Source organism: Symphalangus syndactylus, chromosome 9, assembly GCF_028878055.3.
Source record: "Symphalangus syndactylus isolate Jambi chromosome 9, NHGRI_mSymSyn1-v2.1_pri, whole genome shotgun sequence".
Classification (NCBI taxonomy): domain Eukaryota; kingdom Metazoa; phylum Chordata; class Mammalia; order Primates; family Hylobatidae; genus Symphalangus; species Symphalangus syndactylus.
This window is the reverse complement of record NC_072431.2, coordinates 66,017,009-66,043,791: the sequence shown is the minus strand read 5'-3', so window position 1 is coordinate 66,043,791 and position 26,783 is coordinate 66,017,009. Positions and strand designations below refer to the sequence as shown.

General features: G+C 42.0%; 1 long non-coding RNA gene across 1 annotated transcript; it reads right to left on the bottom strand.

The window, feature by feature from the left end:
• Positions 1-5,954: 5,954 nt before the first annotated feature.
• LOC134731334 (uncharacterized) lies at positions 5,955-26,381 on the bottom strand. The gene is made up of 4 exons (XR_010113518.1): positions 26,307-26,381; positions 12,773-12,904; positions 12,004-12,169; positions 5,955-6,091 (listed from the first exon to the last, which is right to left on the bottom strand). It is a non-coding gene; the product is annotated as an uncharacterized lncRNA (long non-coding RNA).
• Between the last annotated feature and the right edge of the window lie 402 nt (positions 26,382-26,783).

Sequence of the window (26,783 nt, the reverse complement as noted above, 5' to 3'; positions counted from 1 at the left end):
GACCCGTGTCTTGTCCTCTGGACTGATTCCTTTGATCCTGGGTGAACCTGCTATTTCCTCCCACCACAGGTCACTCACTGGAAGTACTAGTTCAGCTATTGTAGATACGGCCGTCCCTCTCCTGAGTACAAATTACCAGTGGGGCAACTCAATGCTGACACATTCATCTGACCTCTGTGCCAGGCTCTGGGACTGTGGTTTATGTTCAAGGTGATCAGAACATGAACATTTTAAGAACAGTGTGAATTAGGGCAGGGGTTAGGCAGGCCCATGTGCTCTGGGAGACACCTGAGCTTATCAGACACATCCTGCGGCTTTAGTGGTGCCTTGAGTAATGATGCTGTACCAATTCCCAGTGATGCAGTTTCAGGCACATTGCTTTCTGAACCTCTGTCCCAGGATTTGTATATCGGAGTTCTTATAAGACTCAAATCTGGTGGCAACTGTCAAAGAGTGTTTGCTGAGCAAATGTATTTTCTGTGGCCCTCACTAGAGCTTGCTAACTTGGACCACAAGGCTGATTCACGCCTTCACTAATATTCCAAACTTTGGGCTCCACCTGCCTGCTGGCATTGTTGGTGCCTGCCTACTGCCATCCGCCTTAGTTGACCTTGTGGGCTTATCCCCTTGGCTCCTAGATGGGGAGTTTGGGCCAGGTTTCTCTACTCATCCAGTGATCATGCCTCCCCGTTCCTGTCCAATCGCATCCCTTCCTAACAAATGCTGTCACTTTATAGCTCCTGTACTACATTATTTAACCTCAGTTTCCTCATCGGTGAAATAGGAATAATATCAGTTCGTACCATACAGGGAAGCTGGGAGGTTGAAGTCCACATGGGATAATTGAAAGGATGCAGTAAGATTCCACATGCAAAACGTTTAGCTGAGTATCTGTACATGGAAGCACTGTCTGTCTTAGCTATTAATATTTTTATTGTTGTGATTATTCTTTCTACAGACATCACCCTAGTTTGGTTTGTTATCCTCCTAGCAAACAACTCTGTGGTGAAACTAGTGAATGATTCTCCTGAGACTCCCTCCTTTTCTCAAATAGCTCTGTGCTCTCTTGGGCTTGCTTTCTCATTGACATCCTTCTTTCTTATGGAATTGATCAAGCAATTGCATAGTAAGTGACATGGTTTCGCTGTGTCCTCACCCAAATCTCATCTTGAATTGTAGCTCCCATAATTCCCACATGTTGTGGGAAGGACCCAGTAAGAGATAATTGAATCATGGGGGCGGTTTCCCCATACTATTCTCGTGGTAGTGAATAAGTCTCACGAGATCTGATGGTTTTACAAGGGGTTTCCGCTTTCTCTTGGCTCTCATACTCTCTCTTGTCTGCTGCCATGTAAGACGTGCCTGTTGCCTTCTGCCATGATTGTGAGGCCTCCCCACCCAAGTGGAACTGTGAATTCATTAAATCTCCTTTTCTTTATAATTTACCCAGTCTTAGGTACTTCTTTATCAGCAGCATGAAAACAGACTAATACAGTGAGTCTATAGGAGTAAAATCAAAGCAAGATGCAATGTCTTTTTTCTCTGTATTTGCAATCCATCCTCAGCCTTTGTAAAGCAAACACCTAGAGTGGGGCTTTATTTCACCCAAATGAATGAAAAGAGGAATTGTTTTGACATAGAAGTGATCACTTTTATCTATTTTGGATACTGCAAGGTTCTTGTTGTTTGTTTTTTGAGATAGGATCTTGCTCTGTTGCCCAGGCTGGAGTGCAGTGTTGTGATCATAGCTCACTGCAGCCTCCGACTTGTGGGCTTAAGTGATCCTCCCACCTTAGCCTCCCAAAGCATTGGGATTATAGGTGTGAGCAACCATGCCCAGCTGGTACTATAAGTTCTTAACAACATACTATAGGGAATCCAGCCCTGGCTAGCACATGCAACAGTACTATTTTGTGCTATCTGGTGACCCAATGCTAATTCAATGCCCTCGTGCCCGAGAGTCTGTCTGTGACAGGCTGATGACAAGGCCAGCTCTGAGATTTTCTTTTACCTCCTTGTTGAAGAAGTGACAACACTCTGAAGATGTACTCTGTGCTTGTTGCTTTCAATGTGCTACTTCTCCATCTTATCAATAACCTCGGCCAGATGTGGTGGCTCACGCCTGTAATCCCAGCACTTTGGCAGGCGGAGGTGGGCAGATCACCTGAAGGAGCTCAAGACCAGCCTGGCCAACATGGTGAAACCCCATCTCTATTAAAAATACAAAAATTAGCTGAGCATGGTGGCGTGCACCTGTAGTACCACCTACTTGGGAGGCTGAAGCAGGAGAATCACTTGAACCCAAGAGATGGAGTTTGCAGTAAGCTGAGATCATGCCACTGTACTCCAGCCTGGGCAACAGAGTGAGACTCCATCTCAAAAAAAAAAAAAAAAAAAAAAAAAAGAAAAGAAGAAACCTCTAACATAAACATATGGTAGATTTCGCATTTTGGACCTTAAGATTTTTTCTGCATGATCTTCGGCATACTGAAGATCTGTATTCACTAACTCAAAACATATTTTTATTGAATGTCTCTGTTATGTGCAGAATTTCAATGCACAAAAAAAACCCCTGAAAAATGAAGCATTTTGCGAAGAGATTATTTATTTTGGATAAAGATAAAGATAAAAAGATACCTTTGGATTCTGCAAGTTTTTTTTTTTTTTTTTTTTTTTTTGAGACAGGGTCTCATTCTGTTACCCAGGCTGGAGTGTAGTGGCGTGATCATAGCTCACAGTAGCCTCGAACTCCTGGGCTCAAGCAATCCTCCTGCCTCAGCATCCTGAGTAGCTGAGACTACTCTCTCTGTCCCTCCCAATTTGGGCAGAATGGAAATTGATGATGGAAATTTTTTCTGATGATGTGCATGTGTGTGGAGGGAGGGGGTGGGAAGATGCCCTCAGCTCGATTTTAATTCCAGACAGTAGATATTTTTATTAGATAGCTGAAAACAATGTTCTTATTCTTTATTTCAACTTTAGTTTTTATTTTTAATCTTTAAAAATTTCCCCACAAATTATTAATATATTGATTAAAAAAGAATGGAGGAATAAGCTATACCTGTCTGGTATCGGTCCACTTGATTCAGAAAGTCTGTCCATGTTTGCATGAAAATGATGGCTTTACACAGCCATGCTTGGTTCCTGCATTTTACCACTTCCCTTTTGACAGTAAAACTTCAGAGCCTCTTCCAGGGATGCGTCTGGCCTTGCCGTTACTCATGTGCAATTTTCTGTTGACATCATTGGGAATTGCCTGCCATATGGCTGAAAGCACAGTTTCACCCTTTGCTGGTTAGCTACTCCTCACAGTAATGATTCTATTTTCCTGAGTGAATTTAATTGCAAAACAGTAAGTAATTGCCCAGGTTGGTGATATAGAAAGCTTTTGGTGGCTCACTGAGGAATTCCCTCTTCATTAAGAGTTCGTGTGTACGAGATGGGAAGGTGATGCCTCTCTATTCTATGCAATGGCTGAAACCTTATTAGAAGTCCTTTTTGTGGGTCTCTAGCTCTAGACACCTCATCGAGAGTGTGTGAGGAACCAGGTGACGTGGCCTGGAGACGGAGCTGCTGCTATTAATGGAGTTTCATTTGCAGACGAAGGAGCTGAATGGAGATTTTTAAAGATTCACAAAGGACCCAAGAATACCATGGGGGCCAGGTTATATAAATTCAGGTCCTCAAGAGACCCTTGACCCCCAGTGGTAATATTAGCTGCAGCCCAGAACTATCTCTGGCTAACTGGACTGCTTTTTGAATGATCTAGCTTTTGGTATTTATGATCTCTATCTATTAGAGCACTATAATTATTGCACAATTAGCTCACATATTTATGATATATTTATACTATTATGATCACATTTTGTTGAGACAGAGTCTTGTGCTGTTGCCCAGGCTGATGTGCAGTAGCACAATTGTAGCTCACTGCAGCCTCGAATTCCTGGGCTCCAGTGATCCTCCCATATCTCAGCCTTCTGAGTAGCTGGGATGACAGACTTGCGCCACCACACCTAGCTAATATTTTATTTTCGTTTTTTTAGAGAAAGGGTCTTGCTATGTTGCCCAGGCTGGTCTCCAACTCTTAGCCTCAAGCGATCCTCCTGCCTAGGCCTCCCAAAGCCTTGGGATTACAGGCGTGAGCCACTGCACCTGACTGGTACTACAAGTTCTTTTTTTTGGCAATGGAGTTTTTGCTCTTGTTGCCCAGGCTGGAGTGCAATGGTGTGATCTTGGCTCACCGCAACCTCCTTCTCCTGGGTTCAAATGATTCTCCTGCCTCAGCCTCCCGAGTAGCTGGGATTACAGGCATGTGCCACCACACCCAACTAATTTTGTATTTTTAGTACAGACAGGGTTTCTCCATGTTGGTCAGGCTGGTCTTGAACTCCTGACCTCAGGTGATCCACCCGCCTCAGCCTCCCAAAGTGCTGGGGTTACAGGCGTGAGCCACTGTGCCCGGCCACGAATTCTTAACAACATGCTATAGGGAATCCAGCCCTGGCTAACACATGCAACAGAACTATTTGGTGCTCTCTGGTGACCTGATGCCAGTTCAACGCCCTTGTGCCTGAGGGTCGGTCTGCGAGAAGCTGATGATAAGCCAGTTCTGAGATTTTCTTTTACTTCCTTTTACTTCTTTTACCTCCAGCTGTAATCACACTTATGATCCAGTTCTAGATAATTGCCCTCCCACTCAAGGCGGATTTTGTGAAAACAGCCACGGTGACCAGGCTGGCTCTCTAGGCTTTCTTTTGCATCTGGGTCATGGTGTACCAAACCTACATGGAAGCCATGTTCTGTGTTTCTTACTCCCCCAGCTTTGCTGGGTCTTCTTGTCAATAACGAGTGATATAGACTCTGCTTCTCTCAGTCATTCAAAACCATGGAAAAATACCAAGGACCGCATGAGAAAGTATTTACTGTGCAGAGCTGTCCTGAGAAGCCCTGGCTAAGGGCAAGGGAGTAAATAAGAAATGTGGTCGTAACCAAGAAGCTTTAGTTTTGGACTAAGGGAGGCGGGAACATTCCACCACCCAAGAGAAAATAAATGGATCATGGGTGGGGTGCGATGGGTCAGGGAAGAGCTGAGAAAGTGGAGATAAGGGCAGACCCCAAGGGTTTCTGTTTGTGTGTCTGTGCCTGCGTGGGTGTCCACGTGGGGGAATGGGAGGGCACAGTGCACCAGGGTGGTGGGAGATGTGGTAAGAGCCATGTGTGAGAATCTGTGCTGTGAGGTTAGGACCCCCTGGGGAGGCCTTAGCTTGCTTTCTGCTTTCTCTTCCAGTAATGCTTAGCTTGGCCAGCTTGGCTTTGCACCCATCAGCATCCATGTGGGAGCCACGTTAAGGTAATTAACACTCAGGCATCTGACGCTAAAATATGTGGAATCCCGCAGCCTGCTAGAGTGGGCCGCTTTCAGGGGGTTGCTGCTTCTCCCAGAAACAACCAGCTGTTCTCTCTGCTCACAGAAAACAGAACAAGATGAGGGCTTAGAGAAGAGAAAGAGGGATTTACTTGGATTTGAGGAAGGATTTCCTGGCTGTGAAAACACAAAGGGAAATACGATCTTTGGGATGAGATTGCCTATAAGAGATCTGAAATCTCTTTCCTTCCTGTAATTCTAAATGAGGAGGAGAGCAGCTCCCAGGGTGATTTGCCTTAAATGTGCTGTTTTCTGGAAAAAGGGAGACAGTCAGGTGATTCACCCCATGAATATGGCCATTCCAACTCCCCCAACAAAAAGAAGAGTGTTGGGAGAATCAGGTTCCATTTCCCACCTTGGTTGCACGTGTATAGTACATAAAACCAGTCACATCAATGTTTTGCTTCAACACTGGAAATGATGACAGCACTCGAGCATGCTACTGATAGACATTGGTCCTTGCTAGATGGGGGAACATGTCATGCCGACTTCTACAATAGAGATTAAAAAACCAGAACAAAAACCAGTATTTGCCAACTTGGCCAAATTCTTGTGAATATATCACCTCCAAATGATCCATTTGATGGCACATTGTGTAGAAGATTACAAGCCAGGAGACCATCGTTCAAGTTCTGTCTAAACTTTTTGGAGCCTTGATTTTATCATCTGAAATTCAAGAATAATTGTTTCTATTTTTTTCTACTTCAGTGAGTTTTGTAAAGACCCAATATGATAATATATGTGGAGATTTTTGAAAATGATAAAGGATGGAGTGAAGTGGGTGTTACTATGAACACCTTTTCTATTCTTCCTTTTATTCAAACAGTGGAGCACACTCATTGTCTTGAGTGGTATTTGTGGAATTGTAAGTGAAGGAAAAACATTCAAATGAGTTAGGGAGTGTATAAACGCCTGTTGAATCTGAATTTGATGCTATTTCAACATTGAATTTAATAAAATATTCCTTTATTTATGGTAAAATATTCTGTGAACTGTGAAGCACTCTTCAAATTTAAAACATTAGTAGAATAATAATAGTAGCAGCATTTATTGTATTGAAAGGCAGTCTAGTGTGGTGGTAAAACCAGAGACATTGGATCCAGACTTGCTTAGTTCTCTTCCACCTTGATATGTCCTGGCTCTGTGATTTAGGATGTATAACCTCCCTACGTCATTCTTTCCTCATTTCTGAAATAGAGATAACAGTACTCCTGCCAACCTGATAGGGTTGTTGTGAGAATTTAGTGTGTTTTAAGCATGGGAGATTTAAAAAGCAGCCCCAAGATCACAGTCTGTACTCAGTGCATAGTAATGATTGTTACAAGAAGTACTACAAAGAAATGATAATAAACTCTTTTGGTTTCTTGCCTCAGAACACTGAGTGACCATATTATGAACTGCTACGTTAACAGCTATCCTCTTCGTTGATGGAGATCATATAAAATCATGTTATGAATGATGGAAATTGACTCAGTGCATTAATCCAAAGATACGTTATACATGTTGTTTATTTCTTAAATATTTTTAAATTGAAATAGAATTCACAAACCATAAGATTCATCATCAAAAGTGCAATTTACTTTTGCATGCCTGTGTCTTTGTGATAGACAATTTCTACTCCTTTGGGTAGATACCCAGTAATAGGATTGCTGGGTCAAATGATAGTTCTATCTTAAGTTCTTTGAGAAAGTGCCATGCTACTTTCCACAGTGGATGAACTCATTTACATTCCCTCCAGCAGTGTATACGCATTCCCTTTTCTCTGCAACCTCACCAGTAACTGTTATTTTTTGACTTATTAATAATAGCCATTCTGAGTGGTGTGAGACGGTATTTCACTGTGGTTTTGACATATCATTTCCTAATGATTAGTGATATTGAGCATTTTGTCATATGCTTGTTGGCTGTGTGTATATCTTCTTTTGAGAAGTGCCTGTTCATGTCCTTTGCACATTTTTTAATGTGGTTGTTTGTTTTTTGCTTGTTGATTTGTCTAAATTTCTTACAGATCCTGGATATTAGACCTTTGCTGGATGCAGAGTTTGCAAATATTTTCTCCCATTCTTTACACATGGACACCAAGCAGGGAACAATAGACACCGGGGCTTATTTGAGGGTGGAGGGTGGTAGGAGGATGAAGATTGAAAAATTACCTATCAGGTAATACGTTGATTACCTGGTGATATGGTTTGGCTCTGTGTCCCCACCCAAATTTCATCTTGAATTATACTCCCATAATTCCCATGTGTTGTGGAAGGGAACCGGTGGGAGATAATTTGAATCGTGGTGGTGGCTTCCCCCATACTGTATATTCTTCTCATGACCACAAATAAGTCTCATGAAATTTAATGGTTTTATCAGGAGTTTCTGCTTTTGCATCTTCCTCATTTTCTCTTGCCACTGCCATGTAAGAAGTGCCTTCCACCTCCTGCCATGATTCTGAGGCCTCGCCAGCCATGTGGAACTGTAAATTTAATCTCTTTCTTTTGTAAATTGCCCAGTCTTGGGTATATCTTTATCAGCAGCATGAATATGGACTAATACAACTGGGTGACAAAATTATGTGTACACCAAACCTCCTTGACATGCAATTTACCCATGGAACAAACTTGCACAAGTTCTCCTAATAAAAGCAAAGAACAAAAAAGCAGCTCATATTGTACCCCATAAATATATTTCAAGTATTACTTGTCAATTAAAAGTAAAACTAAGAAAAGAAAAAAAATTAAAAGTGAAGTGTACAGTTTCTAAGGTTTTAAAAAACATGGTTGCAAAGTTGTGCAACTATCACCGCTATCTAATTCCAGAACATATTGACCATCTCCAAAAGAAACCCCCTACTCATTAGCAGTCACTCCCTGTTGCACCCTCTCCCAGCCCCTGACAACCATTAATCTGCTTTCCATTGTCTCTATGGATTTGCTTATTCTGCAAATTTCATAGAAATGGAATTATATAATATGTAACATTTTGTGGCTGGCTTCTTTCACTTAGTATAAGGTTTTCAGGGTTCATCTATGTTGTAGGACCTGCCAATACTTCATTCCTTTTTATGGCTGACTAATATTCCATTGCATGGGTATACCACATTTTGTTTATCCATTCATTGTTTGATGGACATTTGTGTCCATTTCTACTTTTTGGCTATGATGAACATTTGTGTACAAATTTCTATGTGGACATAACTTTTTTTTTTTTTTGAGACAGAGTCTCGCTCTATCTCCCAGGCTAGAGGGCAGTGGCACAATCTTGGCTCACTGCAAGCTCCGCCTCCTGGGTTCATGCCATTCTCCTGCCTCAGCCTCCCAAGTAGCTGGGACTACAGGCGCCCGCCACCACACCCGGCTAATTTTTTGTATTTTTAGTAGAGATGGGGTTTCACCATGTTAGCCAGGATGGTCTTGATCTCCTGACCTCAGGATCCACCTGCTTCGGCCTCCCAAAGTGCTGGGATTACAGGCATGAGCCACCGTGCCCGGCCTTTGGACATAACATTTTTAGTTCTCTTGGGCATATACCTAGGAGTGGAATTGCTGGGATATAGTGTAACCCTATGTTAAACTCTATGAGGGACACATTTTGCTTATTTATCTGGAGTTATCCTTTGATTATTGTTTTCAGGTCATGCAAAAATGCTTGAAATAGTAACAAAAACGTGAGCTCTTACTCATCCAAGCTGTTCAATCATAATCAGGACATACTGCCAAGAGTGACCTTGACCTTGGGACGTGGAGTACTTACTGGTGATAGCTCCCTAATGTGGCACCTAACCTTCATGTGCTGGAACCAGCCAGAAGATGAATGTTCAAGTATCAGAGGACAAATGGCTATAACTGGGGTACATATTTTTTTCTTTAAATTATGCTTTTATGTTAATTTTTAATATTTCATTTTATGAGTACACAGTAGGTGTATATACATATATTTATAGGGTACATGAGATATTTTGATACAGGCATACAGAGTCTAATAATAATCACATCACGGTAGATGGGGTCTCAAGCATTTATCATTTCTTTGTATTACAAACATCCCAATGATGCTCCTTTGATTATTTAAAAATGTGCAGTAGATTATTATTGACTGTAGTCACTTGTTATGCTATCAAATACTAGACCTTATTCATTCTATCTGTAGTTTTATGCCCATTAACCATTCCCACTTCCCCCCATCCTCCCCACTACCCTTCCCAGACTCTGGGAATCATCCTTCTAGTCTTTATTTCCATGAGTTTAATTCATACTTTTTAGAAAATCTATATTGGCAGTGGAGGTGGAGGCAAATAACGACTCTCTCATCTGTTCTTTTGTGTGTGGAAAAATGGACTTTTAGGTATTCAGATTGTGGACTGCCTTCCTTAGAATAAACCAAGAATAAATCAGAATTTGGCTGCAGCTTTAGATTAGATAGTTCCAAAATCTTCCTCACTGGGCTTGGGATGGGAAAAAACAAAAACGCTAGTTCCTATCTTTCATTTTCTGTGGCATCATGCTTTGATGATTTTTTTATACTTTGAGCATAAAGTTTTCAATTGAATTTTTTTGGCCTCAGATACATTTTTTCTATGTTCCTTTTTTCTCTTCCTTTTACTTACAATAAATACTTACTGAGTATGTATTCTACAATAAAGAAGTGTGTCAACCAGGGAGACATAGGGAAAAATTAAACAGGCAACAGTAAATGTATTTGTCACTGTTAAACACTTTGCAGGAAAATAACAAGAAGGTGGTGTGATAGAGGACTGGGATGACTTCTCTAGAGTTTCAGGGGAAGGCCTCCCTGTGGAGGTGGCGAGTACACTGGAGACTGAAGGATAAGCTAGAGTGGGCAATGTGAAGGTCATATGCCTATTTGCTTTCAAGTTTACTTCCCATCATTCCTCGGCTCTGGTCTGGGTAACAAGGGAGTGGCCCTTGAAAACTACATTTCCCAGGCTCCCTTGCAAGCTAGCTTTCTGCTAGATTTGGCAAATGGAAGGCAGTGAGCAGTGCACTACTGGAGGCTGGTTCCTATCAGTGGGCTTGCCTGGTTCCTTTGTCTTTGTTTTCTGCTTGGGTTTGGCCAATGGGAAGAACAGGAGGGAGTTGGGAGGGCAGGAAGAGAGGTTGAGTGATTTCTTCCCTGCTCCTTCTCTCCAGTGCTCTGTCTGGGTTCTTACCAGGCCAGCTCTCTTCCGTCGCTCTCTGCTCACACCATTTCCTTCTCTTGCCCCTTCAGCCTTAGGGGTAGTAACAGCTCCCTCCTCTAGCAAGTCTCTGGGTGCTGCAACATCTTGTTTGGTTTTCTTATCCCTGCCCACAACTCCCTAAATATTGCCTTCATTGAAGTCTCTTCATTTGAGCCATTGCAAATGGGGAGGGGGAGAGTGAATTCTCTTTCCTGCCAGGACCCTGGCAGGAGTGATAGCTAATGGCCAATCTTCATGTATCTCTTTCATGATTTTTGTCTTAACTGCATGACACCTGGGCTGTTGCTTATTTACTTACTTTTTCTGAAATCACCTCACTTTTGTTTTTTACAAATGACTATAGCATTACCCTAAGCAGTAATATACAAGAAATCCTGGGTTTGGTATGAAAGTAATATTTTATCCTAATACATATTAAAACACATACAGGCCAGGCGTGGTGGCTCGTGCCTGTAATCCCAGCACTTTTGGAGGCTGAGGTGGGCAAATCACTTGAGGTCAGGAGTTCGAGACCAGTCTGGCCAACATGGTAAAACCCTGTCTTTACTGAAAATACAAAAATTAGCTTGTTGTGGTGGTACATGTCTTGTAATCCCAGCTACTTGGGAGGCTGAGGCAGGAGAATTGTTTGAACCTGGGAGGTGGAGGTTGCAGTGAGCTGAAATGGTGCCACTGCACTCCAGCCTGGGCAGCAGAGTACGACCCTGTCTTAAAACAAACACACACACACACACACACACACACGCCTGGCACAGTGGCTCATGCCTGTAATCCAAGCACTTTGGGAGGCTGAGGCGGGCAAATCACTTGAGGTCAGGAGTTTGAGACTAGCCTGGCCAACATGGTGAGACCCTGCCTGTACTGAAAATACAAAAATTAGCTTGGCATGGTGGCACGTGCCTGTAATCCCAGCTACTTGGGAGGCTGAGGCAGGAGAATTGCTTGAACCTGGGAGGTAGAGGTTGCAGTGAGCTGAAATGGTGCTACTGCACTCCAGCCTGGGCAACAGAGTGAGACTCTGTCCACAAACAAACAAACAAACAGGCCTGGCACAGTGGCTCATGCCTGTAATCCCAGCATTTTGGGAGGCCGAGGCAGGCATATTACCTGAGGTCAGGAGTTTGAGACCAGTCTGGCTAACATGGTGTAACCTGATCTCTACCAAAAATACAAAAAAATTAGCCAGGTGTGGTGGTGCACACCTGTAATTCCAGCGGCTCGGGAGGCTAAGGCAGGAGAATGGCTTGAACCTGTGAGGCAGAGGTTGCAGTAAGCCATGATTGCACCACTACACTGCAGCCTGGGTGACAGAATGAGACTCTTTCTCAAAAACAAAACAAAACAAACAAACAAAAAACCCACGTACATAACTCTTTAAGAGAAACAATACCTGGTATCCTTGCAAATCATGTTGCACTGACTTGACGATCTCTTAGGCTCCCTTCATCTCAGGGAGGCTGTGATTCTGGATAAACGACTGAGACTTTGGTGCTTGTTTTAAGTCAAAAACATCTTAGTGGTTTATAGATTCAAATTGTTTTCTTTCAGCTGTATCACTGCAGTAAACAGAAATGAGGAAAATAGTTCTTCTCTTTATTCTTGCACTGATGAAAAGCTTCTAAGTGCTACCAAATGTGGAAAAATCATTTGGGCTTTCATTGTATTGTTTGGGCAAAGAATAAAGATAAATCTGGTTTTATGTAAGATGAAATTTTCTTTCCTCAGGTGGCCCTTGCTATGATGGGTTTTGGAGGAAGGAAGCAAAATAGAAACTTAACTAATTATATTCATTGCAGCAGAGGGACCCAGATTCCATACACACTGCTGGCAGAGAGGCATGGTGTGACACTCAGAGGTGTACAGATCCTGGCATACGGTGGCTTGAGGACAGATAGCTCCTTTAAGAACTGAGCCATGAGGAGACTCCATTAAAGGTCAGTCCATAGCTGGGATGTTACTTCCCTAGATCTTCCTTTTGACTTTGGCTTCTGGGCTCCAAGAATCCTGAATCTACCTCTTCCTACTTTCATGATCTCCACTCAACATTCATTTAACACACAGGTTACTGCATACTTCAGTGTACACCATTAAATCTAGTATCCATTACTAAAACTAAATTTTGTATGCATCAATTTCCTGGAGGGCTTGTTAAAACATACCTTGCTGACTGCGTGAGATGGTTCACACCTGCAATCTCAGAGCTTTGAGAGGCTGAGATGGGAGGATCATTTGAGGCCAGGAGTTAGAGACCAGCCTGGGCAACAGAGTGAGACTCCTGTCTCTACAAAAAGCTAAAAAGGATAAAAAATTAGTCAGTTATGATAGCATGCATTTGTAGTCTTGGCTACTTGGGAGGCTGAGATGGGAGGATTGTTTGAGGCCAGGAGTTTGAAACCAGCCTGGGCAAACTAGTGAGACCCCAGCTCTACAAAAAATAAAATAAAATAAATTAGCTAAGTGTGGTGGTGCACACTTGTAGTCCCAGCTACTCAGGGAGGCCGAGGAGAAATCACTTGAGCCTGGGAGTTTGAGGTTGTAGCAAGGTACGATTGCACCATGGCACTTCAGCCTGTGCAACAGAGTGAAACTCTGTTTCTAAAAAAAAAAAAAAAAAAAAACAGGGCTGGATACGGTGGCTCACACCAGTAATCCCAGCACTTTGGGAGGCGGAGGCGGGCAGATCATCTGAGGTCAGGAGTTTGAGCCCAGCCTGGTCAACATGGTGAAACCATGTCTCTATTAAAAATATAAAAATTAGCCAGGTGCAGTGGCGGGCGCCTGTAGTCCCGGCTACTCGGGAGGCTGAGGCGGGAGAATCATTTGAACCTGGGAGGCGGAGGTTGCAGTGAGCAGAGATCGTGCCACTGCACTCCAGCCTGGGTGACAGAGTGAGACTCCGTCTCAAAACAAAACAAAACAAACAAACAAACAAACAAAAACAAATACGTCTTCTTGTACCCAGAATGTCTGAGTCCAGAGGTCTGGAGTGAGCCCGAGAATTTGCATTTCTAATAAGTTCCCAGGTGATGGTTATGTGGCTGGTCGGGGGACAACAATTAAAAAAAATTTTTTTTTGTAGAAATAAGGTCTGGCTACATTGCCCAGGCTGGTCTCGAACTCCTGGGCTCAAGCAATCCTCCTGCCTCAGCCTCCCAAAGACCTGAAATTATAGGCGTGAACCACAATGCCCAGCCAGAGAGCAGACTTTGAGAACCCCTGAAGTAACATCTGGAATATCTGTCCTCTGCCAGACCCTGGGAATGGAAAGGTGAAGAAGGCAGGATCTTTCCTTCAAATTGCTTACTTGGTAAATAATTCAAACTCTTTGAGGGTCAGCTGTCTCATCTGTAATATGAGAATAATTATACTTCCTTCATGGGGCTATTGTGAAAATTAAGTGATATTGAATCACGGACCTTTGCTATTTTAGAAGGACAAATCTTGAGACCTTTTCAGGTCCACAGTTCTGTGAATACTATTAAAACATGTAATTTTCTCCATAAAATTTAGTTAAACATAAGTGAAAATTTTAAGTGACCCTTTCAGGCCCCTAATGATTCCCTAAATATAGGATTAAAGCAATTTATGAAGCAATGAAAATAAATTCTTGCTGAAACACTCATTGAACAGTTTCAGAAATTACTCTCCCTTATGGAGTATTTGGTGGCTTCAAGCAATTACCAAATTTGATATTTTACTCATGGATTTATCTAACACTTCACTTTCTTTTTATTTCTATTATTCATATTTGCAATTGTAAATGGGGTCTTTTTTTCCCTGAAAAGACGTGAGGGCCCAGCGTGGTGGCTCATGCCTGTAATCTCAGCACTTTTGGAGGCTGAAGTGGGAGAATTGCTTGAGTTCAGTAGTTTGAGACCAGCCTGGGCAACATAGGGAAACCTCATCTCTACAAAAAATTTTAAAAACTACCCGAGCATGGTGGTGTGTGCCTGTAGTCCCAGCTACTCTCTGGGAGGCTGAGGTGGGAGGATCGCTTAAGCCCTCAAGGGCACAGTGAGCCGTGGTCGTGGCACTGCACTCTCGCCTGGGCAATGGAGCGAGATCCAAACTTAAAAACAAAAAAGATATGAGATACCTTACACATTGCAAGCGCCATGGCATATTTGGATTAAATAGAGAAAGCAACAAGTCCACGTCAAGATACAGGTGCTAGGAAGTGAGCTAGGCTGTTCACTAGCTATAGCATCTGTTAATATGCCAACCACTCCTACAGGACTGCCGCACCATAGGACTCTGGAAGGTACTACCCATACTGCTGTCTATGTCGATCATGTTCCTTGGAGTTGTGCAAACTGGTAGGGCTACCCCTTTGTGTGGGGGTCTAATTGGTGACCTTGCTGCGGACCTTCCAGGTCATGCACGAGATTGGGAAACCAAGGTTAACTCTGCAAATGCCAAGGTTAATGCTCTGATTAGTACCTGCAGCATTTTCCAAACGGCCTTTATCACAGCTTGCACCTTAATTTTGGTATTTTCACTATTGGCACAATTCCATCTAATCTTGGCTGTTTTTTCTTTTCTATGGAGACAACGTCTCACTCTGTTGCCCAGGCTGAAGTGCAGTGGCACGATCATAGCTCTCTGCAGCCTCCAACTCCTGGCCTCTAGAGATCCTCCCACCTCAGTTTCCCAAGTAGCTGGGATTACAGGTGAGTGACACTATGCCTGGCTAATTGTTTCATTTTTGTAGAGATTGGGTCTCATTATGTTGCCTAGGCTGGTCTCAAACTCCTGGCCTCAAGTGAACCTCCAGCCTCAGCCTCCAAAAGCATTGAGGTTACAGGTGTGGGCCACTGTGTCCAGCCTGGTTCTTAACATGCTACCCTCCTTAAGTTTATTCTGTTGCCTTGGGTTAGCCCAGGCTTGATTGGCATTTTGGCCACCACTGCCTAATAGCACTCCATTAGACATTTGGCTGCCTCAGGAGGAGGAAAAGCAGGTTGGAGTTTCAGTGGCACCTCTGCTACTTTTATTGCATGATTCAGGCAAGGAGTGCAACCCCTCTGCATCCCACTATTTTCCTCCAAAAAATGACACTCCCGCAAATGGTTTGCGATTAGAAAATAAATGAAATGAGGCCCGGTGCAGTGGCTTATGCCTGTAATCCCAGCACTTTAGGAGGCCGAGATGGGCAGAATCATTTGAGGTCAGGAGCTCCCGACCACCTTGGACAACATGGCAAAACCTCATCTCTCCTAAAAACACAAAAATTAGTCGGATGTGGTGACATGCACCTGTAATCCCAGCTACTTGGGAGACTGAGGCAGGAGAATTGCTTGAACCCAGGAGGCATTGGTTGCAGTGAGCCGAGATCGTGCCACTGCACTCCAGCCTGGGTGACAGAGTGAGTGAGACTCCGTCTCAAAAAAAAAAAAAAAAAAAAAGGCAGTCACAGAGTCATAAGTTTATTTGTAAATTCGTTTACATTCCTTGTAAATAGATGAGCCCACTCATTTATTTTTGGAGTATGAGATAAAAAAAATATTTTGTTAGACTTTGCTTTTCTCAGAAAAGCTGTGTTTTAATGCAGTGGCATTAGTACCAAGCAAAACACAAGTTGTTTCATGTCTATGGAATAAGTTTAGAGATTTGAGGGTTCCCCATCTACTGCATCATGCATCATGAAAATCAAGTTTAATAAAAAGTTGATTTGCTGTTTGTTAAACAATTGTCTGCTTTTTGTATTTTTTTTTTTTTTTGTAGAGATGGTGTCTCACTATGTTGCCCAGGCTGGTCTGGGTAAAACTGCCAGAGGTGACACTGAAACTCCAACCTGCTTGTCCTCCTCCTGAGGCAGCCAAATGTCTAAAGGAGTGCTATTAGGCAGTGGTGGCCAAAATGCCAATCAAACCTGGGCTCCTGGCCCGGTCTCGAACTCCCAGCCTCCAGGGATCTTCCTGCCTCAGCCTCCCATCTTGCTGGGATTACAGCATGAGCCACTGCACCCGGCTTGTCTGCTTTTTGGATTAAGGAAAATCTCTGCTTTGCTCTGGACTGAATTTCAGTTTGTGGACGAGGGTTTTGTTGAGCAGCCAGGGCCGTTTGTGTGTGGACCTCCGCTGCATCTTACTGATAATCATGATATTCAGGGTGAAAGCTTTCAACAGACTGTGCAGAGACTGGTGCCTGAAAATGGTGCTTTTCAGACCCCTTTAAATAATTTACTGAGGCAGCCTGCTTGCCGCTGCTCATATGTCTATGTCTTTGGGGTTGTTTTTCTCATGTGAATTATAGCAGTTCATCTCTAATTTGCAGGCTACCCGTTTCCAGCAAGACTCTCAGCCACATTTGAATATTCAGAAAGAACAGCGCTGTACTATGACTGTTTAAAAATTAACACACATTTCTTGTCAGTCTGGGTAGAGGCAAAGAGCTCAGTTAAGGAAACTCCTGGACTCCAATCACCTTAGACAGTTAGTGCTAGGAGGCCTTATATTCTACGTCTTGAAACAGCCGTTCAGATATTTGAAGACCACCGTCTTACCTACCCCTATGATTTTTCTTTTCCTAGCTGAGAATGCCAGTTTCTTTCTTTTCTTTTTTACTTTTTTTGTAGAAACAGTCCAGGCTGGTCTCCAACTCCTGATTTCAAATGATCCTTCTGCCTCAGTCTCCCAAAGTTCTGGGATTATATGCGTGAGCCACCCCACTCGGCCATGAGAACCATGAGAACACCAGTTTCTAAAACAATTTCTCATATGGTAATGTCTGGGTTTCCAGAACTTCCCTGCTCACTTTTCCCCAAGGTTCCCTGCATTCTTCTTCAAGTAGGGTGTTGGCCAGGCATGGTGGCTCACGCCTGTAATCTCAACACTTTGGGAGGCCAAGGCAGGTGGGTCACTTGAGCCTAGGAGTTCTAGACCAGCCTGGGCAACATGGAGAAAAGCCTATTGATACCAAAAAAATACAAAAATTAGCCAGGCGTGGTGACATATCCCTGCAGTCCCAGCTACTTGGGGGCTGAGGCAGGAGGGTCCCTTGAGCCTGGGAGGTCAAGGCTGCAGTGAGCCTTGATTGTGCCACTGCACTCCAGTCTGGGCCACAGAGTGAGACCCTGTCTCAAAAATAAATAAATAAACACATACATACATACATAAAGTGGGGTGTCTAAAAATAATTTCAATATTCCAAGTGTTGCTTTACTAGAGAAAAGCATTTTGGGAGTATGACCTCCCCAGTTTTTTTTTTTTTAGACAGAGTCTCGATCTGTCACCAGGCTGAAGTGCAGTGGTGCAATCTCGGCTCACTGCAACTTCCACCTCCCAGGTTCAAGCGATTCTCCTGCCTCAGCCTCCAAATTAGCTTGGACTACAGGCACCCGCCACTACACCTGGCTAATTTTTTGTATTTTTAGTAGAGACGGGGTTTCACCATGTTGGCCAGGATGGTCTCGATCTCCTGACCTTGCGATTCAACCGCCTTGGCCTCCAAAAGTGCTGGATTACACGTGTGAGCCACCATGCCCGGCCAACCTCCCCAATCTTAAACAAAAATAAAATAAATCAAAACAAAAATAAAATAAATTTTAAAAAGCCCAAGTAATATGTTTATTTAGCTCTTCTCTGGCCAAATCATATCTGAAGGTATAGCCACACTTGCTGTAAGAAAATGGTAGGTCAGACCACATGAAATATAAAAGCTTTAGAGTGTTCAGAGTCCCAGAAAACATCACTTAGTAATACTGATGATCCTAATAGCCACTGTTTATCTAGTGCAAATATTTTATGTGGATTATCTTATTTAATTTTCATCACAGGCCCAAAATCTACCAGTTAGTTAAGTGCAGGATTAAAAGCCTGTGTACTTCCTTTTTTTAAAAAAAAATTATTTCCATAGATTATTGGGAAATAGGTGGTATTTAGTTACATGAGTTAAGTTCTTCAGCGGTGGTTTGTGAGATTTTGTTGCACCCATCACCCAAACAGTAGACACTGCACCCAATTTGTAGTCTTTTATCCCTCACCCCCTTCCTACCCTTTCCTCCAGAGTCCCCAAAGTCCATTGTGTCATTCTTATGCCTTTGCATCCTCATAGCTTAGCTCCTACTTATGAGTGAGAACATACGATGTTTGGTTTTCCATTCCTGAGTTACTTCCTTTAGAATAATAGTCTCCAATTCCATCCAAGTTCCTATGAATGCCATCAATTCATTCCTTTTTATGACTGAGTAGTATTCCATCCTTTATACATATAGATCATACATACATATATTATATTATACATACATATAATACATTTATAATATATTATGATACATATTATAATACATATAATATGTATTATATATACATATGTATCATACATACATGTATAATATACATACATATACTATAGTACATTTATAATACATTATAATATATATTATAATACATATAATACGTATTATATATACACATATACACATATATGTATATGTGTATATGTATATACATATAATATGTATTATATGTATATACATATAATACGTATTATGTGTATACATATAATACGTATTATATGTATATGTATATACATATAATATGTATTATATGTACACATATATGTATATATGTATATGTATATACATATAGTATGTATTATATATACATATATACATATATGTATAATGTACATATTATATGTATATATGTATAATATACATATACATATGTATATTATACTATATATGTGTATATATGCATACATGTATATGTGTATATATGTATAATATATTCAGTATATAACATATATACGTATGTATATAATATATACACATATGTATATGTGTATATATGTATAATATATTCAGTATATAACATATATACATATGTGTATATATATATGTATACATATATGCATATATATGTATAATATATTATATTATATTATACATATATGTGGGTGTGTATATATATATTTATCAGATTCTTTATCCATTTGTTGATTGATGGGCATTTGGGTTGGTTCCACATTTTTGCAACTGCGAATTGTGCAGCTATAAACATGCGTGTGCAAGTATCTTTTTTGTATAATGACTTCTTTTCCTCTGGGTATCTATATTCAGTAGTGGGATTCACAGATCAAATGGTAGTTCTATTTTTAGTTGAAAGCCTGTATGCTTTCCATTGCCCTCCATTAGTTTTTTTTTTTTTTGTCCGGATGTTCAGGTGAAAAGAGGTGTTTAGCGTCTCACTGACAGATTTACTGTCTTCATAAAATTGAAGGGTTATTATTTATAACAGAGAGAGGACTTTGAACCTCAGTGGGGAAGAACCACTACAGGGAATGCAGATGGGCGGCCTGAAACAGACACACTCTAAGACTCTGATAAATACAATTCTCTCAAATCCTAAGCATGGTTGTTTTTCCAGATTGAAGCAAAGCCTCTGAGCCTGTTGCTCTGTGACATTATAGCAGCCAGGGGGTCCAACAGGTTTTGTAAAAAATAAAATATAAAATGAAAGCAGTTATGTGGAGCATCATGCAGACAAAACAAAGGAATGAATTATCTTGGTCCCTACTGGATTCTGTGCTGTTATGAACATAGAAGTGTTTTCTTCACCTGGCTGTGCAGGAGAGGCACCTGAAGGGCTCATTTAAATAGAGATGCCCTGGGTTCCAATGCTTATCCTACAGATCTGGGGTGGACCCCTGGGGTTTCCTTTTTGTGAAGCTTTCCAGGCACTTTTGTCCTGCCAGTGGGATTGGGAGCAGACTGTGTTGTCACCCCCAGCCTTGGACTATAGGATGACTTAACTGTGTTAAACAACCAGCACCGTAGGCTAAACTGTCTGGGCTGACTTTATTTGCTGAATTGAATAATTAGCTTGACATTGCAGATTTTCAAACACACTTAGAACATGCGTCAGCTCACAGGTCTTAAGAATAGCAGTGATACAACCACACACGGGCCACCATGCCATAGATCGGAAGAGTTTCATGAAATTATCTTCAAGCTAAGCAGCAAATTCCATAATTATCAGTATTCTATTCATGTACTCTAAGAGTCTGCATAATTTCCCTGTGGTGGAATGTAGAGAAATCAAAACAATAAACTAAGAGATCTACCAATTCATTGGAGCACAAAATTTAAATCTGTGTTTGCTAACAATATTTCAATTTCTGGGCAAATCTAACATGAAGAGACTGAATAATTATATTTCCATCTTTACTTTGGGAGGAGTCTGTTTATTTATTGCTTTGGGTAAGAATGCTAAAAACCTGGAACTCTGTACTGTGATATTTACCTTTGTTGGATAAATTTATGGCTTAACATTGTATTGATTTTGTCTTACAGACATACTCATCAAGTGATCGCTCTGGGTCTTAGAGTAAAAGAAATTTAGCATTCAATGTAGACTTTTTGTTTGGTAAGTCTTTGAATGAAGATAATAAATCTAAAAGCATACTAATCATCAGTTGTGTATTGCCTTATATTTTCAAGACATTTTCAAGTCCTTGACCTGGTTTGATTCCTTGCCAAGCCCTTTGAAGTCAGGAGACCTGATTTGCCATGGGACTTTTTCAGATGGATAGCTATTATTCTATCTCTGTGTTTTTTGGTTTTTTTTTCAGAAATTTGTATTCAGTCATGTTGATGATGTGCACCCCTGAGAACCATGTCCTTTAATAGAAACACCTGTGTTAAGTGAAACTTAACCTAAAGAAGCTGCATTTTTGCACCACATTTATGGAGAGGGGTCAATGCAAATGAAATGAATGTGCATCAGAATGCCTAACACTTCACCTTTCAATTAATTAATAGACTTTATTCATTCATTCACTCACTCATTCATTCCTCAGACACCTATTGAGCATCTATTATATAGCAGGTATTCTCTTCTATTGATAGCTAAATATTTTTTCTTTTTTTTTTTTTTGAGACAGAGTCTCACTCTGTTGCCCAGGCTGGAGTGCAGTGGCGTGATCTCGGCTCACTGCAAGCTCTGCCTCCCAGGTTCACGCCATTCTCCTGCCTCAGCCTCCTGAGTAGCTGGGACTACAGGTACCCGCCACCATGCCCGGCTAATTCTTTTGTATTTTTAGTAGAGACTACAGGTGCCTGCCACCACGCCCGGCTAATTTTTTTGTATTTTTAGTAGAGATAGCTAACCCATGTTAGCTAGGATGGTCTCGATCTTCTGACCTTGTGATCTGCCTGCCTCGGCCTCCAAAGTGCTGGCATTACAGGCATGAGCCACTGCGCCAGGCCTTTTTTTTTTTCTTTTGAGATGGAGTCTCACTTTGTCACCCAGGCTGGAGTGCAGGGTGTGATCTCAGCTCACTGCAGCCTCCACCTCCTGGGTTCAAGCGATTCTCCTGCCTCAGCCTCCCAGGTAACTGAGATTATAGGCGCATGCCTCCATGCCCCGCTAATTTTTGTAGTTTTAGTAGAGACGGGGTTTCATCATGTTGGCAAGGCTGGTCTTGAACTTCTGACCTCAAGTGATCTGCCCACCTCATCCTTCCAAAGTGCTAGGATTACAGGTGTGAGCCACTGCACCTGGCCTATAGCTAGAATCTTGAGACCAGATTGAGTGAATCATTAAGAACACAGGCTTTGGTTCAGACAATTTTGACTGTGAATTCCTGCTCTGCAACTGCTCAAGTGACCTTGTACATGTTGCTCTTTTCTTTATTCGTTCATTTCCCTTCCTCTAAAATGTGGGTAATAATAGTACTAGCTGACATTCTTTTCTCTCTTTCTTGATACAGGGTGTAACTCCAGTCCCCAGGCTTAAGTGCAGTAGTGTGACTGGCTCAATGCAGCCTCAACCTCCTGGGTTCAGGTGATTCTCCCACCTCAGCCTCCCAAGTAGCTGGGACCACAGGTATGCACCACCACACCTGGTTAATTTTTTTGTTTTTTTTTTTGTTTGTTTGTAGAGACAGGGTTTCCCCATGGTGTCCAGGCTGGTCTGTAACTCCTGAGCTCAAGCCATGAGCCCACCTCCACCTCCCAAAGTGTTAGGATTACAGGCATGAGCCACTGTGCTTGACCCAGTTGATATATATATATTTTTGATGGGAGCTCAATATTTTATAAAATATATATGGAGTGTTTATCACAGTGCCTGGTGCATAAAAGGGCCCTAATAAGTGATAGAATAAAATTTTACTCTACAGTGAAAACTGCTGAAAGTTGACACAGCCATCAGGGATATGTTGGCTCTGTTTAATTGACCACACATTGAAACAACAAGACATTCAAGGGCTAACCCTGTGTAACTGGCCATTGCATCAGTTTGCATTATTTCAGTTACAGTTCAAATAAAACAATTCAAGTTGGCGTATAGAGTAAAGAGAATTCACCGATTCTTGTGAATTGTCAAGTGGTATTGTGGCTTCAGGCAAGGCTTGATCTAGCAGCTCAAATAACTAGGACCTGGTTTCTCTTGGTCTTATGTAATGATGACTTCCTCTGAAAGCTCTATGTGATGGTTCCATATCAACTCCAAAGTGTCTCCTCAAAGTGAAAAAAACAAAAAAAGTTGTAGCAACCGTGGGCTCCACATCCTGACAGGGCAGAGACCAAGCCTAGGGGATTGAAGCACTTGTCTCAGATGCCAAATTTAAGAGGCGAGCTGCCAAAAACACCTCAAGATAAATAATATTTGGCCAGATGGGATGGCTCAGGGCCTGTAATCCCAACACTTTGGGAAGCTGAGGTGGGGAGATGGGTGGATTGCTTGAGGGCAGGAGTTTGACATCAGCCTAAAGACATAGCAAGACCCCCATCTCTACAAAAAATTAAATGTAAAGAATTAGCTGGGCATGGTGGCACATGTCTGTAGTCCCAGCTGGGGAGGCTGAGGCAGGGGGATTGCTTGCGCCCAGGAGCTGGAGGCTGCAGTGAGCTAAGATCATTCCACTTACTGTACTCCAGCCTGGGTGACAGAGTGAGCTCTCGTCCCTACCGCCACCCCACCCCCCCAAAAATGTATAAACATAAATTTGAAAAAATAAAAAATTAAATAAAAAGCATAAATAATATTTTGATGCTATATGTCAAAAACAAAACTGATGCAAAAAATCTATGATCAACCAATTAGAAAAGATTTTTGTGGGGAGGGTTAAGGGGAAGATTTAAAGGAATGATCAGAGTCAGCTGAAGAGAGATGGCTTTTCCCAGTAGTTTCAGCAAACATCTGTTTGCTTTCCTAGCCTCAGCTGAGTGAGGTCCCCATCACAGAACCATTTGCTGTTGTCAGGGGTAGGAGATACAGTCTATTGGCATCAGCTAATAAGGGTCCACCCTGGAGCTAGAGGGTAGAGCCTTGGTGTTTTTATCTATGAGAGTAAATTTTGAATTTTGTTTTTAGGGGAAGAATGACTTTTTCAAATGAAATCTTTTTTTTTTTTTCTCATTTGAGACAAAGTATCATTCTGTTGCCCAGGCTGGAGTGCAGTGGCACAATTTCGGCTCACTGCAACCTCTGCCTCCCTGGCTCAAGTGATTCTCCTGCCTCTGCCTCCCGAGTAGCTAGGATTACAGGTGTGAGCCACTGCACCAGGCCCAAATGAAATCTTAAAAAGGTTCAAAATAGGCTCTGGTGATGGAGGCTTGGGGATAAGCATTGAGGTGGAGCTGGGGACCCTAGGCCTGCCAACTCGTCAATTCATGCTCCTGCTCCTGCATGCCTGTGGTCACAGTTTGAAAACCGCTCCTGCATACCTGGGGACACAGTTTGAAAACCACTAAACTAGACAGAAGTCCTTTTAAGTTCTACCATTTCATGGCTACAATTCTGAATATTCTTTGAAGGAATCAAAGAAGAAGATAAAGTGTCTGTGCATGGTGGCTCACGCCTATAATCCCAGCGCTTTGGGAGGCCAAGGTGGGTAAATCACCTGAGGTCAGGAGTTCGAGACCAGCCTGGCCAACATGGTGAAACCCTGTCTCTACTAAAAGTACAAAAATTAGCGGGGCTTGGTGGCACACGCCTGTAGTCCCAGCTACTTGGGAGGCTGAGGCAGGAGAATTGCTTAAACCCAGGAGGCGGAGGTTGCAGTGAGCTGAGATCAGGCCACTGCACTTCAGTCTGAATGACACAGTGAGACTGTCCCAAAAAAAAAAAAAAAAGGTAGAGAAATTAAGAACACCACATGAGCTTTACATTAGCCCAGCATGTTGGTGCATACTTGCAGTCCCAGCAATTTGGAAGGCCAAGATGGCAGAATTGCTTGAGCCCATGAGTTGAATACAAAGCCTGGACAATATAGCAAGACCCCCACTCTACAAAAATTTAAAAATTTGCCAGGCATGGTGGTGCCCCCCTATAGTCCCAACTATTTGGGAGGCTGAGGTAGGAGGACCACTTGGGCCCAGGAGTTCCAGGCTGCAGTGAGGTATGATTGCACTCCAGCTTGGGCAACAGAGCAAGACCCCATTTCTAAAAATAAACAAACAAAAAAATAAAATCAAATCAAATGGGCTTTGGTTCTGATAAATTTGGCTGTGAACCTTTCTGTCCCATTTCATGTGAACTTGTCCATGTGTCTTTTATTTTTTATTTTTATGTTTTCAGTTTTGGTTTCTGGTGGCATGAAGTAAATGAAGACAGTAGCGAGAGAATACAGAAGTCTTGACTAATTTGAGCAAAACTCATGAGGAAATCCCAGGGTACTCAGTTGGAGATGGAGGAACAAGCATGAAGTTAATCTGAGACATTCTTACATCTTGCTAGTGGTTTCTTGCTTTGTTCTCTGAAAGTCTTCTTATTTTTTTTCTTTTTGAACATACCTTTCATATTCTTTTTTTTTTTTTTTTGATATATGGTCTTGCGCTGTTGTCCAGGTTGGAGTGCAGTGGCATGACTGCAGCTCACTGCAGCCTCGACCTCCCAGGCTCAGGTGATCCTCCCTTTTCAGCCTCCTGAGTAGCTGGTTATGTTCTTTTTGGACAATGCCTTTGTCCTCTCTGTGAGTTCAGAATCCATCACAGGGAATCTCATGAAATGTTGATATGATAAATGTTAAAGATGATTTGATTGGGGCAGCAGGATAATGAGCATATTAAGCTGGTCTAAAAATGGGTCTGGTTTCAAGAGCCGTAAGCAGTTGGTAAATAATAAAAATGGAAACCCTTTCTTTTTAGTTCTTAAAAGAAATTCATAATGGGTTTTCCTCATAAACTGCAATTATTTTTAAATAGCACTGATGAATAATTTAAAGACCCACTGGGTTAGGCAATTAGTTTTAAGTGTGGATTAATTGCTTTCTTTATAATATTCCATATTCACTTTTTTGCATAATATGGACAGATATTTCATGTTTTTTAAAAATATTTTATGTTTTCTAAAATGTTCTGATAGGTGAGAAGGGAAGCTGCTGTAGTCATTACAAAGTGTGAAACACGTGACACTGAGCCTGTGTCTGCCCATTTTTAGGGAACAAACAAAATCGTGGAGTTTTCTCTCATTTCCCCTCCCCCACAATTCAGTTTGGTGCAGTGGCTATTAAACTTTTTTTTTTTCTTGAGATGGAGTCTTCTCTGTCAACCAGGCCAGAGTGCAATGGCATGATAGATCTCAGCTCACTGCAACCTGTGCCTCCCAGGTTCAAGCAATTCTCCTGTCTCAACCCCCAAGTAGCTTGGAGTACAGGTACACGCCCCCATGCCTGGCTAATTTTTGTATTTTTAGTTAGAGACGGAGTTTCGCCATGTTGGCAAGCTGGTCTTGAACTCATTACCTCATGATCCACCTGCCTCAGCCTCCCAAAGTGTTGGGATTACAGGCATGAGTCACTGCAGCCAGCCTATTAGACTTTTTTGATTGTGACCAACAGTGAGAAATTGTGACTCAGTAATATATGCACAAATACACACACAGACACACATTAACATAAAAGTTAATATGGAAGAAAAATGCCAGATTACGACCATCGTTGGCTCCATTTGATACCTGCTGATATTTTTGACTCGGCTCCACTTAAACTGTTATTTAGCTGGTAACTTTTGGAGGAAGGAAGTGGATTTCTGGGCTAGCTGGGACAAGTCCTAGTTCTTGGCCTGGGTGGTTATAAGGATGTTCGCCTTGTAAGAAATCACCAAGTGATGCAATCATTCCATGTACCTATGCTTTATTTTTCTGTATAAAGGTTAAACAATATATATTCCAGCAGTTTGGAAAATATTGTCATAAGGAGGTGGGAACCTGAATGAGTTGT